Raw genomic sequence first — 17,092 nt, forward strand, 5'->3', positions numbered from 1 at the left:
TGCTGTTCACACTGCAAACACCTTCAGCTAGAGCCTTTCACTCTGATAGCCCCGCACGGATCCCGACTGTAGCTACGTGCTGCAATCACCCCTCCACCTCCAACCTCTTTAACTCGCTCGAGAAAACACCTGGACATGGCTCGTCGCTGCCTCGGGTAGGCCAAGGGGGAAACACGATTCGAGGCAGCAAGCTGTAGGGGTGCAATCGCCCCTCCACAGTGCCCGCTCCGCTCCTTCTCCTCACCCCCCCGTGCCTCTGTGTCCCGGCCGCGGTCACGTCTGGCCGAGGTGGAGCACACCTGAGCGCCCCACCGCACCGCACCGCACCGCACCCCGCCCGCCCCGGGCAGCGCCGCGGGCTCGCCTCGCCTTTGGCCCCGCGGGCGCGGGCGGGCCCTGGGCCGCAGGTGGAGCGGGCAGGCCGCGGGCAGGTGGCGGCAGCTCCGCCGCTCGCATGGGCCCGCCGCTGCACTCCGCCGCTGCACTCCGCCGCTCCCCGCACCGCCGCCAGGCTGCCCCGGGCCGCCGAGGGCTGCGCCGCTCCACACGGGCTGCAGGTGAGTGAGGGCAGCCAGGGACCTGCCGGAGAGCCGCTGCCTCGGGCCGAGCCGCGGGCGCTGCCGTCGGGGGAGGCTGGGCGGAGGGCAGGGCTTTGCTGCGTTCCCCGTAGCTTCTCCCGGGGCTGTTTGGCTGGGAGCACCGCGAAGGGCGACGCTTCATCGGAAGCGCTACAGGCGTTTAATTTAGAGGCCAGAGATACCCGGGGGGACGCCGGGTTCCATGTACTCGAGTGGCTCCTTCGCGAGCGGCGTTTCCAGGTTTATGGGAGGTGTGAATTGGATTGAGGTGAAGACGCTGTGCTCCCACCAGCCCGGCTCCCTGCGGGAAGGCCGAGCCCAGCTGGCAGGCGTGTTTTCTTGCCCTGAAAGGCTGTGGCCTTTCCTCTCCCATTCCTCAAATATCTCTCAAAATGCTCACTGATCCTCTACCCTGAAATTGGCCGTTAATGGTGTGACTTTTCCCCCTCTTTAATATATTAACCTGAAACACCACAAGTGGTTTTTCTCATTATTATGCTAGGTTCTGTTGATAAACTTTACTGTCAATAGTATATTTAGTGTATTGAATTTTAATTGCCACTGATGGATCTTAGGTCACTGTACAGGCATCTCTTCAATTCAAAACCTTTGAAGAGGGCAATGAAATTTTAGTTGTGAAAGCATCACCCTGCCAGTTTTGCTGTACAATTAACTGAAAACCACCCCATATAAAAAGAGAAGTTTATAGGCACATCCCAACAATATAAACACTAATTATTTGCATTTTCACACTAGTTAAAAACCTAAATTATTTTCTATAGCTATTTTGATCATATTTAAATTGGATAAAGTCATGCATGTCTTAGGCTTTATATGCATATAAATACCAAAGCAAGTAACTGTCAGCTGGAAGCATGCAGTGGACTGTACATTCCATCCCTTGTCTGAAAGTAAATTGTTATTCCAGGTAGACATACAAGATCTTCCAGAAGCTTTTTCTTCTTATTTTACCATTACAAGTCTTATGTACCATAACTATCTCCCATAAATCTTTCTTCAGTTGGACATCATGTTCTCTGCTCAGTACTGTACATTCTCCTGTATTTGTCATCATTAAGAAGTTCATTTGCTTTATCACTCACAGATCATTAGCTTCCAAAAATAGTAACCATGCATCAAAGCCTGTTTGATACTGATACAAGGCTGTACATCATTTTTGCATCAGAGTAATTTCTCAGTCTTTGTATCACCATGCCAATAAACACTGAGGCAACAGTCATTTTCCATGCAACATGATATGGATTGTTTTTATGTAAATTTTAAGTGGAACTGAGCTCTCATCAGCAGTTTCTACAGGGCAAAGATTAGATTACAGAAGGAAAAAAAATGTAACTTTATTACTGGCACTTGCCTTGTAGCTCTTTAATCATTGAAAGAAGGTGGTTTCAGGGTAGGAGTTGGCTTATCATTAAAGGAAAGGGAGCAGGTGCATTTAGGTTTATCCAGTGATGAGGTAGGAACTGTCTGTGGTTGTTTATAGTGGTGGGTAATTAGTTTGTCTATGTACACACGTCAGAGTTTATAGACAGTAGAAGGTCATGTTTCTTTGCTTTCACAAAGACCTTGTGAACTTAAATTCTGCTATGTTTTTAATTAAAAATGTGCTCTTTAGCATGTGCTTCTGAGTTTATAGGGTCTAATTCTTCTCTTGGAAAGAAGCCAGCTAACCTGGCAGTGTTGCCTCTAAGGCAGTGGATGGGAACATGAGTGCTTGCTGCCTGCCACTGAGCTCCACAGAGGAAAGGGTTCTGCTCACACTCCACCTGTGGTGGTACTGACAGCCTCTGCTGTCCTCTCTGTCATGCAAGACATTAACAGCTGTACAGTACTTGGCTGGCAGCCTCAGTATTTATAGTCATGATGAAAGAGTAGCAAAAAGGAGGAGAAAAAACTTCTTAATAACAAGGACTGGCACTGAACTCTTACCGAAGAGCTGAAAGTAGGATTGAATTATGGAAATGTCTCAGGCAAATATTTACGGCAGTAGCAAAGCTGCATTTTTAATTCACTGGAACAAAAGTGAAATCACTGATGTCTAACAACATGTAGACAAGTTCTCCCTGTTTTGTGTGAAGATTTAATAAACGGTCATTGCCTCACAGCCCAGCTGTTTTACTCTTGATTTCAGATGTGCGTTTTCAGCCCAGCCAGTCTTTGACTGGAGAGTATTACCAATGCACATTGTAGATAAGGACTGCAGAGCACTCACTGTGCAGAAAGTGAAGGTAACTCTCAAATCTGTTGTCACTAGTGTCACAGATCTCTTGTCCAGTGCCCTGCACAGCTGGAACGCATCAGTTCTCTTGTCCTCTGACATCTTGCTTCATAACAGCACTTTCTGGCTTTGGCCCATTAACTGTAATAAATATCCAGCAACACACAGTTCATTTATATTTTTGTTACAGAAGCCTGGAAGTGCCTTCCTGAAACTGTAGGTGCTGATGAACTGAATATGTCTAGTTTAAGTCCAAAATAATAAAGGGTATCCGCTTGAACTTGGAAATCTTTGTTGGAAGGCAGTAGAATGAAGGCTGTACATGCCAGGATTGTAACACACTCTTAGAAAAAGCTGCTTCATTTAGAGAGTTAACAATCACCAGAGAGATGGAAATTCAGTCATAAAATGTAATGTATCCAAGGTATTAAAGATACAGTCTTCTCTTACTGTGAGATTTATGGTTCTGTATTATTAAAGGGAGGAGAGAGTCTATGCAAAAAGGTCAGGAAAGGAGACCCTTTACTTACCCATTTTAGTACAGTGAAACATGCATTTATAGACAATATCGTCACTTAAGGAAGATGGCTTTATCTGTACCCAAGCATTTCTGTGCATTGCTACTCATCCTCAAGTCAGCAGAACTCCCTCAGGATTATATTTCTCCGTCATTCAGCTTTGGGTTTGGTAAGGTTGGGTCCTCTCAGTTTATGTTTTGGAACTGGCCAATACTTGCACAAATCCTTCCCCAGTGCCTTCTCAGTGTGGTACTGCAGCCTCTCTTGCTCTGTCACTACACATGAAGAAGATTAAATTAAGACAGGATTATTAAATCAGTGTCATCTCATTTAGTCATTAATGGAATTCTCTTGCTGATACAGTATCAGATTTTATTAACTTTTTGGAGGTAGATGTGGCTACAACATAAGAGTGCAATATAAGAGGCAAGGGGGTATCTGGCTGCTCTGAAATACATTTAAAATGGAAAGTTTTGAAATTAAGCATAAAAGTTAACAATGGAATCAGTGCAGTAATTCTGGAGTACTCCATTTTTTGGTGTCTATAAAGAGCGCACATAGTGGGTTGTAAAATTCTGAGTGTAAAATGCCTACATCTGTTTGATGAGTTATAACAGGATGAAACTAAAAGTCTTGGCAGCTCAAAACCAAGGAACTGAGTCTGTTGGCACTTGGGAAAATACAGTGGTCTGGGAGAAAATTGTTAATGTATTAGTAGATGTTTATGTGAAATTATTGGCAGTCTTGTTTCTAGCGAAGCTCAGACTTAAATAATCATTGTCTTAATTTCAAGGGTACCACTTTACTGTGTTCCTACCTCTTGCAAGTGCTGTTACTCCTGGTGCCTGTACTTTATGTAGCCTCAGAGAGAGCCAACAGAATTCCTCTTGGCAGTAGTAGCTTATCCAGTAGTTGCAGGAATTTAACAGGAAAGTGTCTTGGAACCCTTTAAACAGCAGATGGTGTATCTGCTTTTGTACAGCACTTTTGAAATGCAACTTGGGAGGAAATTCCACTCTACACGTTGGTGATGCCTTAAATTCTGACAAAATTTGAAATAATTCAAGAGGAAGATTAAATCAATGGCTTGGAGAAATATGCATCAAAACAGGTGTAAGAGCTGAAGTGGGGCTTTCTAGCAGTTTATCACCATTGACTCTTCGTGACCTTAAATGAGTCTAGTGAAGTGTAATTACAAGAGTATTTACTTAGGGCAAATGGGTTTTTAGCCAGTCTCTTGATGTTCAAAGAGAATGAGATAAAACAGGACACTGATTTCTTTGGTATTTCTTCCAGTGCATTTTGTTTCTCAGAATTCTCAGGCCTGTGGTTCTCCGTGCTCCCAGCTGCTTCTGAGCAGATTTCATCAGCCAGCTCCACAAGTATGGAATACCCACACATGTATAAGCTGGTACATACATTCAGTGGTGTCCTCTACCAGCTGATTTTCTGGTGCAGTTCGTTGCTAAGTTAAGACAGAAGTAGCTTTGAAAAGAGTCCTTCGAGGAAAATTTCTTGACAGTACTGCAGCACAACTTTTTTATTTTATATAAACACTAATGGTTTTAGGGATAATGTCTGAGTTTACAGGCGAGACGCTCCTGAGAGAACACACTTATAAAAAGTGCTTCAGCTTGCACTGCTAAGCTACAGTCCCCATAAACAATTCATGTGTTCTATAGATAAAAATACGCAATGGCTCTGGTTTTTTTAACAGCAAAGGAGTTCACTTTTTAAAAAGGTAAATTTCTTTTTAGTGGCATTGTTTAATATTGCATCCCTGAAAAGCTAAAAATTTGGTGTGTTTTGTTTTGTTTGTTTTTTATCTGCAGTATATAAAAATTCTGGGCAAGGGAGACAGGTTGCACTTTTACTCCTTTGTATCTGAAAGTGGTGAGTGAGATGGGAAGATTACACAGCTCTTGTTCTTCATGTCATTCTTCTTTTATCACATCAGCTTTGGCAACTCTGCTATTTAAAGAAAAGTAGAATAACAAAGGAACTGCTTAATCTTCTAACTCATTGTCTTATACAATACAATCAGCTGCCTGTATTTTAGAATTATGGGGTTTGTTTGATTCTACACTTGAGTAGATTTCTTTCCTTCCTAAAATGGAAAATATTCTAGAACTGAACAAAGAAGCTATAAATACAACATAATGTAGAACTTAAAGGACTCAGGGCACTGTATGCCACCAAAATTAGTAGCTCCTTTAATCTTACAGTTGTGGCATTCTTTCCTTAATACTGGAATCAGTATCACTAAGGTTTTTTCAAGGTATTGGGGGGTTGGGCAGATGCAGGGGCTGCACTGCATCAGCTGACCGTGGAAACATGCAAGAGTTTCCATAGGTACTTGGGCTGTGGAGGTTAACTTGGAGATTAAGGAGGGACAGATACGTGGCCTCTTTATCTGTCCTTCCAACTAATTCCATTCCTAGAAGCAGAACAAACTGCTAATTTCTGCAGCTACAGGCCTTTTGAGTTGGTGTGGTGTTTAATGCATCACCACTGAGCTGACAGTTTCATAGCTAGGAACGCTGTGCAAAACATCCCTATGGCTTAGGTCTCAGCTGGTAAGAGTAGAAAACAGAGGGATTACAGATTCACGTCACTTAGTGTGTTGCCCTGCAGTGAAAGGCATGTATGTCTGGTCTATTCGAGGTCTGATTTTTACTTAATGATAGGTTAGCTTAAGAAAAGTATAGTACAGTAAAACATTGGGAGAGGAAGAGAATTAATGTCACTGCTTAGTGGTTCTAATCAGAGGACAGAAGTAGAACATGAATGGAGTATATACAGGAGTATCTGGTGAGAGATCTCCATTAGGCCTCATAAAAACTTCAGATCTCATTTCCATCCCTGTTTTCTGCACTGTAGGCTGGTTGTGTAGTGTGTTCAGCCTTGCTCTCTGGTGTTTGAAAGTAACCACTCATCCTGGTCTGGTATGTACTCACCTCAAGAGAGTCACCTGTTCTTCTCGGACCTTCTGACAGCAGAGTTTTCATCAGAGAACATCAGAGCAGCCAAAACTGGGGATATTTCTTGGTGGAGCTGGAAATCACAGAGGAAAGATGATAAAAGTGTATCCCCCCAAACATTTTATTTGATGTTTTTCTTGCTGGGTGGGGTGATGTTGAAAGTTTTAGCAAGGGATAAACAATGCAATTTTTAGAAATTTAAATGCAGATCAAAACTGTGCAGAGGTAGTGTGGTGTTCAGAAGGACTATAGGTGGCAGCATCATAATAAAATAGAGTTTGCTTGATGTCTTAAGCCAGACGGAAATCAGCCCTTAGTTTCTTCAACAGCATGTCATGAGCAAATATATGAGACAGTGTGAAACAAAAAGAGCAGATGAGAAGCCAGGAGTTGATCATCATTTAAGCAAACAGTTAAAATGCATCAGTCTCTTGAATCTGTGCGTTGTCAGTTTTGTAAATATGAATGAACATGCAGACTTGCAGAGATCCTTTTTCATATCGTGCTTGTGGCTTTCAAGCTATTGGTTGTAGCTGAATTTTGCCACATTGGAACATAATCCAAGCATGAAAAAGAAAATGCTGTTCTCATCAGCACTGTTCTCCCAGGATTTTAAAAAGGAATATTTGAAGAAAGATGAGTTAGTGTATTTCACTGAAGTGTCCTGAATTTTCCTAGGTGGCTAATGTCTTTGGGACACTGAAGGTGGATAAACTAAAGGTCCTCTCTCATAAGGAGTGCTCAACAGTTTCTGAAAATAGAACCCATTTCAGGTATTTTAGATTTAGCTTTCAAACATGAATACTTCCAAGTTAACTCTGAAAAAGACATCTCTTGCCAAAATTAGGAGGATAACATTTTTTACTTTTGTCCCTCTTATTTGCCGTTGAGTTTTATAGGATCAGCATTTTCTTGTGTCAGTGTGTGCTATAATTTTCATCGAGTATTGGTTATGGGATAAGTGAGAATTTTTTTCCCCTACAGCTCAGGGAGAACTGTCAGACCCATTTGGCAGGGCACAGATTCACTTTCTTTCTTGTCCCAATGCATTCCCCCTTAATCACTCAGTCCAAAATTATCAAAGTGAAGTCATAGACTATATCTGGTCCATGGGTTTCTTGTTCCTTAGCAGCCTGCTTTATAAGATACTGTAAAGGTTAGTGCTCTCAAATATTCACTTAAATATGTACTTCTCTCAAAAACTATTCCATACAAAATCATGGGAGCACAGGTATAGATTTTTTTAAAATTTAATTTCGTAGCTTAGCTCTGTTTCAAATCTTACTGTGAGATGAAAGTATGGTGCAGACTTTCAGTTCAGTTTGTCTAATTGCTACTGAACTGACTGATTAAGAGTGCTGTGTTTCTTGTTTATTTTTTTGAAGTGAGGTGCTAACTGTACATACTGTTTTAGATTGATTGTGCAGATTACAGAGTTCTGGGTAACTTGCATCAGTGAAAGGATGCTGGGGGAGGAAAAAAGTTAAGTGTCTGTGAAAATTATTTCTTTCTAATGACTTATGGTTCCCTTTTTAAATTACTTCCACAAAACCTCTTTGACCAAATGTCAAACCAGTGTGAATTAAGCTACTTAACAATTTCTGCCTGTCTTGTGTCTCACACTACCGCGCAGTGTTGAAATTTACCTGCACAGCTTCCACAGGACTTAAATTTATTTGCTCAGAGATAGACATGAAGCAAGATTGCAAAGCTGAAATATGCAGGTGATTTCTTTTTTTTTTTACCCAGGAGAAGAAGGAAAACACTTGCCTGTAGTATTACTCCTGTATTTCTTCCTTTTATAAATGGATTAGAGACATTGTACTTTCATATTAAGGGATAACAAAAGCATCACTCTCAACAAAGAGGCTTTTAACACCATCAGGAATATAATTCCAGTCAACTGCAATAGGAATGAGGTACGAACCTGAAAATCCCACTGTGCATCTTACTGGGTAATGATTCCTATTCACTTCAAGAAGTCATGGCTCCCATCTCTATCTTTAAGCATTTAAAGGCTATAAAAACTTGACCCTCTATAACCATTTATGGGAAGAGTGGATGCTCGTAGGGAGCAGCTCTGAACTTATGAGCACTGGGTATGCCACAGTCAGTATAGCTCTGACTGGGTAGTAGCTGTATGTGTGTCATTTTCACCCTCTTTCCTTCTTCACATACCTTGATTTCAAGAAAAGGAAATTTGGTTCTGTGAGCAAAGAGGCAGCTGTCACATACTTTGGATATGCATCAGATCTGAACAGTTTGGGTAGCTGGACTGGGAAGATGCATCTAAACTAGTGAACAGTGCAGGAAATGTTCCTGGGTCAGGTTGTCATTGATTTTGGGTTGTTGGAACAGCCCTGGACACAATCCTGGTTGGATAAGCTGGTGATGGTTTTCAACAAACAGAGTAGATGTAGTCAGCCTCTTTTGAAGAGCATGAGAGTTTAGCAGTCTGGTTTCAAGTCTTGTCTCTGGTACCACAGAACAGTCCGGAGAGTGTTTCATTTACAAGAGCAGATGAAGCCCGAGGCAGAGGCTCCTAGATATGGGCTAGGCTGCATCAATACACCAAGCAAAGTGGTTTTGTCCTTACCCTGACACCTGTCAGTAGGTGAGCATTTAGGTGTGTTGAAGGGGAGGGGAAATTGCTTCTTCTGTTTTGATGATTTTTTTTAAAGCACAGTTCTGTTTTCTGTTCTAGTCTTTGGATTTTTTGTTGCATGGCATGAATGATTTGTGTTTGATCCCACAGCTAGAGAGAGCACTTCCAGTCTGTAGGGCAGAGGAGGTCATTTATGTGTTGCTGTGAAAGGCTATGGGAGCAAACACTGAGTTTCTCACAGTCACAGCTCACACTTCTCTTAACACCTTTGAGCTAGAGGTAAGGTCAGTGGGCAGCAGGATGCTGATAAGGGTAGGAGTTCTCTGGAACAAATGAGTATTTACACAGCTAACACTTATTTTGGTCATTTTTTGCCGTAAGATTATAGCTTATAACTCAAAGATGGTCAAGCACAATGCTGTCTCAACAGCTGCTGTAAGCAGAAGATATTCTGGGTATAATCGGGCTCTGTACACTGATGACTGATCACACAAATCTGATAAATTCTTATGACAGGATCTGTGGCTTTGAGGTTCATTGTAGAAGCCAGATTGTGCCTTATTTGCTGTTAAGGCTTAATAGAATTGCCCATTGATTTCTCTGCAGCCACGTCCCCCAAGGGATTTATTCACTCAGGGATTAAAATTGTTCCACGGTTGTCTGATTTGTTTAAAGCTCATGCGTTTCTCTTAATTGGAGACAGTGACCTCAAAAATAGCCAAAACCTTCCATTATCCTTATGTGAAAGAAAAAGGTGTGCAAAAAAAGGTCATATTCTAATTAATGAGGGCTCCTATATCTCTACTTTTGTACCTCCCTACTTCTGCTTGCTTGAGTCAAAAATTAGTTGAAATTTCTGTCTGACAAATTTGTTTGGAGTGGAAGGAAGCCAAGAATTATTTTAACCAATGTTTTATCTTGACACTGAGTATGGAGGCTTAGTTTGCCAAGCTGGAAAAGTGAATAACTAGGCAGTTTTTGTGAGGCTTATATAGGGTGTGGGTCATCTTGAATGTCAGTTCCAATCTGTGTTACATATTTGTAGAGGAGCGCATATCGTGAATGAATTGACACGTTCTCCTCTTAAGTTTCATGTTTCTCTGAAACAGCAGATCAGTTTTGAGCTGTAGCACATAGTGGAGTCAGCTGAGAAGCCAAAAGGACTTCAGGAAATCGGCTCCTTCTTGTGTGCTGGACAGAATTTCTGAGGTACCTGCTTCCCCTGAAAATGTTTCTGAAGGAGCGTCATGTTGGGTGCTGTGATGGGGTGAAGGTAATGTGTCTGGTAAGCTGGGATGCAGAATACAGCATTATGGCTTCTGTGAAAGGTGGATGGAGTTCAGCACAGGAGAAGGGAGCCTTCTAGCACAGCTCCTGTGAGTGTGTGGTCCCATGGGTTGGTGTGGTGCATAGCTGTTGTCCTGTCCGTGGCCTCTTGGCTGTAGAACAAGCTTGCTTGCTTCTTTTGACAAGTGTGCCAATGTTCATTGTTGCCACAGCTGTGCAAGGAATCAACAAAAGGCACCTGAAAGTCGATCAGCCTGCTGATCTTTGCATGAGCATTTGAGATCACAGTGTAGTGTGTATGAATAAACCCATACGTGGGCAAGACAGAACAAAGATCTACTGCGAGGTCAGAATTGGGGTTGTGTCTCTGGATTCACTTGACATCTGAGGCTGTCGAAACTTAGGTCAAAACCAGGCTTTTAGCTAATGTTAATCTGGTGATCAAGCCAGATCCAATAATGGTAATTAAAAACCCCCAAACAAATCTCGGTTCCATGGATGAAGTAGAATTCAGTGAAGAGAAGGGAGGCTTCTCTGAGCATCACTCCCTGCTTTGTTCTGCCACCAGTGAAGTAATGCTCTGTCCTTAGGTCTTTTTAGAAATTTTTTTCAGTAACTGTTCTTGCTTTCCCTTGGACATTCTGCTGCCCTTACTACTGTTTTTTCTGCAGAATTTCTCCTTCCTTGCTTTCTTCTTTCCCACAGAAACATCTCTTCCATGCAAATATCTGCATTTGTGTTAGAAATCTCAAGGGACATCTCTTCTGTCTCAGAACATCAGTTGTTTTTTTGGACTTGCCATGCATCTATAGATGATGGTTCTGTCGCTCTCATTATGTTCTTGGATAAGGAAGCTCTGATGCATTTTACACTTGCTTTGAATTGCTTCAGTAATGCTTAAGCACTACTCAGTCATAACAATGGGTTATTAACTTGAAATTTAACAGTGGAAGATGATAGGAGAAAAATATTTCTTTTTCCTAGAAGCAAGTTGAAATAATAGGTTTGTAATAAGATATTACTGCATATCTGATATTCCAGGATCCCCAAGTGGGCTTCAAGCCTTGGACAGGCGAAGTTCAAAGTTTTATGGGACTGAAGGTTAGTCCATTTCGGAGATATCTGAGCCAAGTAAATGGTCTGGCTCCCCTGACATTTGCATTAAGTCTGCACTATACAGAAGCATAATGGTAGCTGGCCTGCTGTTTTGACAAAATTACACTCTTTAAAGTGGTTACCAGCTCTTGTGTAACTCAACACTGGTAGCACAAGCGCATGAGTGTTTCTATTTGGACTCTGATGGAGTGCTTCAAGGAAGTGCCATCTGCTCTAGAGTAAAGAGGTTGTTTCCATGACCTTTCTCATGGTGAGAGGATTTTTTAGCAAAAGCTAGTCCTGTGAATCTGATATGAAATGATTCTGTGAGCAGAGAGCACTGTAAATTGTCATGGGTACACAAAAGATTTTTGGTCAGTTTTCTTGAAACTTTCTCTGCAAGTCTTGCCATGAGCCTGATGTAGCAAGTTTCTTAGTCAAAGCAAAATAATGACATTTAGACTGTAATGTTTAAATCAGATTCTGAAGTTTTTAGTTACTTTGCTTCAACAGTCTGGTTTAATAACCAGCTCAACTGTTCTGCAGTCTTATTCTGAATGAAAGTCACAAGCTGTAGCTCAATCACAAGAAGATAAGAGGACCATGTGTGCAGATAGGTACATCTCAACTTCTGTTGGACTCATAGGTACTTTGGATCTGTGGATGATAGTGTGAGGATTTCCAGCAAGGGCTTCCTGGTTCCGTCTCCACAAAACAAACTGGCAAATTCTGCTGAAAAGTATTTCATTGTTTTTTCAACCACATCTGCTCCTACAGCACTGCATTTGTCATCTGTATTTCCATAATTTAAAGTCTCATTTCCTCCTAGCTTTTTGTATCTGACTAGTTGTTATTTTAATAGCTTCTATTTCTGAAGCATGGGGCAAAATAAAAGTGACCAATCTAGTTTGCTTCATAATGTTTTTAAGTGATTACACCATTTTGTTTTCTCCATCCACCCTTCAGTATGGAATGTGGCTGGAATTTACAGTATCACTGATCATCATCATAACTCTGTTTATTTGGCCATTAGAATTAGACTAAGGCTGAGTGCTTGTATTAGCTCAGCTCAAGAGTCTGCTGTGATGTTATCAAAACTTTTTACTCCAGCCTGTACAGTTTGTAGTGATCTGGAGACAATATCTGCTTTAAAAGGTTGGGGTAAGGAAGAAAAAGCCATTTGCTAGTGAAGGTAAGAGTGCTATTGTGAGAGGAACATGCAAGTGGTCTACTTACATGTGAAGGTTTATAATCAAAATGGTCTTCGACTTTTAGCTAGTCTTTGTGATGTTTCTTATTAAACTCTCAGCCACTTTGCTTAGGAACAGCAGATTGCTAAGTACCAGGTGAAACCACTTCAGTTTTTAAATGTCTTAATTAATTATATTGGATGTGTAATGCCTGATAACGTGCTGTGTGTTAAATCAGAACGCCCTGACAATTTTGTGTATGCTGCTTGTAAAGAGCATTATTTACTTTGCTGAGTCAAAGCACAAGGTTGAGTGTGTCAGAACCAAAGTTCATTGTGCAGCTGTAACCTGCCTCTTGTATATGGGGTGGACTCCAATTACACCATCACAAGTTATTCATCCTTTTGCCCCACGCCCCCACTCAAAGGACCTAAAACTTACAACACCTGCCAAAGTTATGAGCAACAGAATATAATGAAGGAAATTAATACAAGTCTCACTGTTATCTCATCTGTCATAAAATATCACTGGCTTACAGTGAAGGCCTGAAGGGAAGTTAATCAAGAAATGAAGACATTGTGTGCTGCATAAATCAATGCTGATTTCATGTAGCTGTAAAAGTGAAGGTGTAAATTATTTACATGCAACTGTCAATTCTAAGACCTTCAAAACTAACTAAAATAGGGAGGAAATAACTTTCTCACATGTCATTGGAGAAAAGGTACTTAAGCCACATTTTCTTAAAGGTACTGTAGAATTTTAGATCTTATTCCAGATTAGGAAAGTAGTTTGCTCTGCTGTGTAATGATCAAATTACGTAATACTTAGTAACTAGATCATGCCAAACATTTTAAAAAAGCCTATTGAAAAACATGTCATGTAGTTAGTATAGCATGGAAACAGAATATATATTTTAAAATAAGAAGGAGCCTTTCTGCTCCTATTTAGATGTTCAGGTGACTTTTTGGATATGTTAAGGCTTTGTTGTCCTCAGTTTTCTTTCTATTCTTTCTATCCCCGTTCTTTTTGATGTCACTCTTTCTTGCCTCTAGTAAAACCCAGGGAAAACCTGGACCAGAAATAAGCCAGAGAATTGGGCACATGCAGAGAGCTGCCAGACTCACATATTTAAAACTAAAAATCATGGCAGGAGCTGGAGAATAAGAAAAGGAAATTATTAAAAGAAACTGTATTTGTAGCAATTTTTTGTCATTTTGCTTCAGAAGTTATATACAGCAACACGGAAGATGGTGCCTATTTCTTCTGTTGTGTCTGACTTCCTGCCTGGCAGCTCACCATGCAGGCACCCAGAATCCAGTCTGGAAGGGCTCTGCTCAGTGCCAGTGGAAGCACTGCCTTCCTGCCCCAATGATGTCTGTAAGGAAACGGAGAGAGATGGCAGTTCTGTGAGTGTTGTTTGGAGAGCACAGAGCAGTTGGGAAGGGAGTTCAGGGAGTTGCCCTTTGAATCATTAGAGTATTGCAGTAGGCACATGCGTGAGGACGCTGGTATCACTCTGTGTTGCACAGAGTTTTTTAACTTTTTAATTGCTTCTGAAATCACTCTTGCTCTCTCTAGACATTGTCCTTCAATAGTAGTAGAACTTTTATGACTAGTCATGAAACCGTAAAGATTGTTATACCCAGCCTAGAGCCGATGCAATTGCAACATCATCAATGTATTCAGAATATAGTGATACATACAGAGAAAAATGAGCTACACTGGTACTTTGCAGTCCTAGGTTAAAGGTTGGACTTGGTGGCCTGAAAGATGTTTTGCAACCTAAATGGTTCTGTGATTTGTGCCTAAGTACTGTATACTGAGAGCTGCATAGAAGGCCATTGTTTCTTTCTTTAGCCTGCACGTCCCAATCAGCCAGTGTGTGTCTTGGGTACTGTGCTGTATTATGTGTACTATAATAGGTTGTTTGTAATGCCACTGGGTGTGTTTGCATCAACTTCAGCCTAGGTGAAACAAGAGCTGTGAACATGCAGAGACATGGACTGCAGGGCAAGCTAGACAAGCCCTCTGAGGACTGAAGATGCCATATTGTTCTCTTTTCCTCAGTGCTCTTATAATCCAGAGGTGCACATGTCCCCAGCCTAAATAATCTCACTAGATAGTGTGAGCTATTTAGCCCTCAAATGGGAAAAGAATAAAGCTCCTTTGTTCCCCATCTCACAGCTCCTTTGTTCCCCATCTCACAGCTCCTTTTCTCAGGGCATCCTCTCTTAGTTACCATGGATATGCAAACTGGTGGTACAGTCTTCCTGTCCTTTATTCATACACCTACTAACATCTGTACCAGTACAGCTTTCAAATATAGACCTGGCTTGTGCTGGATCTGGCTAAATCTGGAGCTGTTTTACACATTTCTTTGACACATTGGTTTTGGCTGGTCGTTCTACCTTCTTGAGCAGATGTAACATTTCATAACTTGTCAGTGAATTTTTATCCTTCCATTCATCATGGTGACAACCAGAAATCTGATTGTGAACCACCAACATGAAGCATATAAAACAGCTTGGGAATTTCTAGAAATCTCTTTCTCAGCACCACTCCCTTGAACACTGGGTGGTGTACAACATGTCAGGTTGCATGAAGACCTGGAGCAGGTGGGTCAGTTCCATACAGTTCAGCAGCAAAGGAATTTGCATTGCAAAAGAATTTATACATCTTATTCTTCGGTGGCACTCGAGCCTAATTGTGCTTGATTTGACATTAACTGGCTAGTTAAGGAATCTCTCTTTTGGCTTCAGTGGACATTGAATCAGAACTGCAGAGACCAAGGCCACTGAACTGCTAGGTTAGGTTTATTAGCTTCCTAACAGAGGTAGGAAGCTCTGGAAAATTAGGACTAGCTCTGCAGTATCAGCATTTATGTAAACATTAAGAGATCAAGAGACTGCAAATCGCACGCTGTTCCCACTTACTTGACCGTGTAATGCATGGAGAAAGTGGAGAGCAGGCAAGCTGTTGGATGTCAGTTGAGCCACAGAAACCACACAAGAAATAGAAAAAGGCAAGTGGATGTGCAAATTTCAGTATATGGAGAAGCATTGAAGTAGGAGCTCTCAAAGTTTTGTTCACTTGGACTGTTTGGATAAACTGTTGGTCTTTTGTGGCATTCAGATATGAAATGAAGTTAATATTTTTTCCTGACATTTTTGCTGTCTTTAAAATACCTTTAAAAGAAAGCCACAATAGTGACGAGAAGATTAGAAAATGCGTTTGTTGAGAGTGTTGCTGTGGCTATGATTTGTCCAGAGCCATGTGAGATCTTCTCAAGTATGAATAGCATCAAGCTTTTTACTGCTCTTACTATTTAACTGTATTCTTACAGCATTCAAAGGACTCAGCCAGCACAAGAAGCTATTGTGCTTGGAAGTGTGCAAACACTCAAGAGACAAAAATTCTGAGTTTAACATAACAAGACAGGTAAAACATACACATTCAGGCAATTCAGTAATACCTTGATGTTAGGCATTTAGGTGGGGTCATAACAAGACTTTTTGGCACCTTTCTCTTCCTCCTCCTCTTGTGCTGTTTCTGTCCTCTTCCTGACACCTTTCCCAGCCAGCTGCTGTTGCAGTTTTGCAAACCCATGTTCTGGCACTGCCCCTGTAGTGCTGCCCAGGCTCATCACCCTGCAGGGCACAGCTATGGTCCCATATCCTCATCAGTTACTTCACGAGAGTCCTCATTCATTTTTACTGAAAAGAGCAAGGCAATTACTGAAGACTCTGGAAAATTATTTGAAAGTTCCAAATCAAGGTCTTTTCCACACAGCATTTGTTTCTTTTGGATGTCCACATGCAGTTCTCTGCCACTAGCTGCTGCACAATTTGATGTCTTTGTACAAGAACACACAATGTCAGCTGCTGGGGCTGTGTATCCTGCTTCCAAGAAATACCCACAACCAGACCACTTCTCATCATTGAGACAACGTGGTCCAGTTCTTATTGGTACCTGTCTTTCACTCAGGTTTTGTACTTTGTTCCCTCTTAAAAACTTTTCTCCTACAGTAATGGCTCTCAAAGGGACAAGGAGAAAATTCCTGTTGGTGGAGCAAGGCCTTACCCAGACCTGCCAGTCTGCCTGCCATACTGTTTTGGATGCCAAGTTGATGGCAAGAGTGAATTAATGCCATGAGATTGAAAAGGAAGTGTATCATTCAGCTGTTTGGACCAGCAGATGGCAAATGTAAAGGAAAAAACCATAATTTAAGAGCCAATCCAGAGAACAGACTTTAAATAAAGCCATCTGGCAAACATATGAGGGGAAAGAAGAAGATGAAACCAAGTTCTGCTTTAAATATCTTCTCACACTGATAGGAAGCGAGTGGGAACTCATACCATGGGAAAGAAGACTTGCAGCCTGTAAGGACTACTGTGTAGTGCCAAAGCCTGTGATGGTGTTGAGGACTTACAAGAAGGACCCTAAACTATCAATCAGACAGAGCATAAGCAGCAGCATTCCTGCCTGTGTGAGATCCTGGTGATATTCAACATAGAACAGTGAATACGGGACTGCTTGATCCCCCACGATGGGATTGCGAAGACCACACCTAAGAACCTGGTTTGTAGAGATGGACCAGAAAAA

General features: G+C 41.5%; 1 protein-coding gene across 6 annotated transcripts in view; it reads left to right on the forward strand.

The window, feature by feature from the left end:
* The first annotated feature begins 499 nt into the window (after positions 1-499).
* CRACDL (CRACD like) overlaps positions 500-17,092 on the forward strand; it is a 63,673-nt gene continuing 47,080 nt past the window's right edge. The window contains exon 1 of one of the 6 annotated variants that reach the window (XM_085055143.1): positions 500-557. The gene's annotated coding sequence lies outside the window, so the exon portion shown is untranslated. Of the gene's footprint in view, positions 558-2,727; positions 2,825-10,046; positions 10,128-17,092 lie in introns of those variants that run through there. The other 5 variants (XM_085055095.1, XM_085055088.1, XM_085055135.1 and 2 more) reach the window with 5 other exon arrangements.

This window comes from Lichenostomus cassidix, chromosome 1 (genome assembly GCF_008360975.1).
Source record: "Lichenostomus cassidix isolate B80296 chromosome 1, HeHo_3.0, whole genome shotgun sequence".
Taxonomy (NCBI): Eukaryota; Metazoa; Chordata; class Aves; order Passeriformes; family Meliphagidae; genus Lichenostomus; species Lichenostomus cassidix.